Below are 1,560 nucleotides of genomic sequence, written 5' to 3'. Positions count from 1 at the left end.
GCCATGAAATAATAGCATTACAGGAACCACTTATATTAACCTGTTCACCTACCTTAATTTTTCTACGCCTAGACATCATTTCCTTTAAGAACTTGGTGTACTTAGGAACTTTTTGAATTAATTTGATCAAAGACAGGTTAATGTTTAACGTTTTGAACAAGTTCAGAAAATTTGCAAACTCGTATTCATCGCACTTTTGCGTCTCTTCTAGCCTTGGGGAAATTGGTATCTTTGCGACAACTACTCGTGCAACTACGTCCTCTAGTTCACGTTAATTATCAGCTTCTAGGGGTCTCTTTTGAAGATCATCAATATTCTCCATATTTAACTCCTGAGTTGGGTTTTCTGGGCTACTCAGTACTTTACGTGATCGGAGCGTTATTGTTTTCATGTGCCCCTTCCCTTCTCTACGAGGACTATTTTTGATATTACTAGGAATACCTATGCCAATTTGCATTTTTATATCCCCCATCATGCTCATCAATTAGCTCATCTGAACTTCAAGTTTAGTCAATGTTCTTGTTGAATTGGTGCACTCACAATGTATTTGCTTCACATTCATTCTCATTGACTGCATCTCCTCCTTCGATTCTATTCAGATGTTGACCAGATACAGTATGGTTCATTCGAGTTGGCCCTTTCCTGAGGTTTCTATATATTAGGTTGATATTTAGGTTGATATTCGAGTTCGGGTGATCTCTCCATCTAGGATTGTATGTATTCAAATTGGGATTTCCACCCCTATTTCTGATATAGTTCATATCCTCGGTAGGATTGTTAATATAATGGAAGAGCAGTTTGTCTTCTCCATTGATAGATGGTGCATTACTTTTAGCCTCTATAGAGTTTATTCTGTCCACTAATTATTGGTATCTGTCATCCTCCTAAATAGCCCTCACCGTAGATGGTTTTTGCCCGTATGTATATCGTTCAGTTGGCCACAAGCAAGAATTCATCGCCATACTTTCTATTAATTCGTACGCATCCTCGTACGTTCAGTTCATTAAGGCTCCTCCTACTGCTCCATCTAATCCTAACCTCGAATGCACATCCAACACGTTGTAGAAAATTTGCAGTCATAGCAACTCAGGCAATCTGTGTTGTGGGCACTTTTAAATTAACATCTTAAAACACTTCTAAGCTTCTTGAAAGCTTTCCCCCTCTAACTGTTTAAACATTGAAATTTCCCTTCTTAGTTTGACTGTTTTGCTAATGGGGAAGAACTTTTTTAGGAATTTCCCTGCGAGTTCATCTCATGTCGTGATTGATCCTGGTGCCTACGAATCTAGCAAAGAAAAGGCATTGTCGATTAATGAAAAGGGAAAAAACCAAAGATGAATAGTGTCATTAGTTACCTCATTGTATTTGAAGGTATCACAAAGCTGGAAGAACTATTTTAAATGTTGACTTGGATTTGCTGTCATTGTTCTGCGAAACTGGAAATTGTTCTGAATCATCTGGATTATAGCTGGACTAATCTTGAAATTATTGGCTATGATAGTTGGCCACATTATAATCCCTTGAACCATATCCAGATTTGGTAGTGCATACTCTTTCAGA

At 37.8% G+C, this 1,560-nt stretch overlaps 1 non-coding gene across 1 annotated transcript; it reads left to right on the top strand.

The window, feature by feature from the left end:
• Positions 1-1,092: 1,092 nt before the first annotated feature.
• Positions 1,093-1,199, top strand: LOC121215856 (small nucleolar RNA R71). Its single transcript, XR_005911825.1, has one exon. It is a non-coding gene; the product is annotated as a small nucleolar RNA R71 (small nucleolar RNA).
• Positions 1,200-1,560: the final 361 nt, after the last annotated feature.

The sequence above is a fragment of the Gossypium hirsutum genome, chromosome D03, assembly GCF_007990345.1.
Source record: "Gossypium hirsutum isolate 1008001.06 chromosome D03, Gossypium_hirsutum_v2.1, whole genome shotgun sequence".
NCBI classification, from domain to species: domain Eukaryota; kingdom Viridiplantae; phylum Streptophyta; class Magnoliopsida; order Malvales; family Malvaceae; genus Gossypium; species Gossypium hirsutum.
Note: the sequence above shows the minus strand (reverse complement) of the source record. Positions and strands in the feature narration are given on the sequence as shown.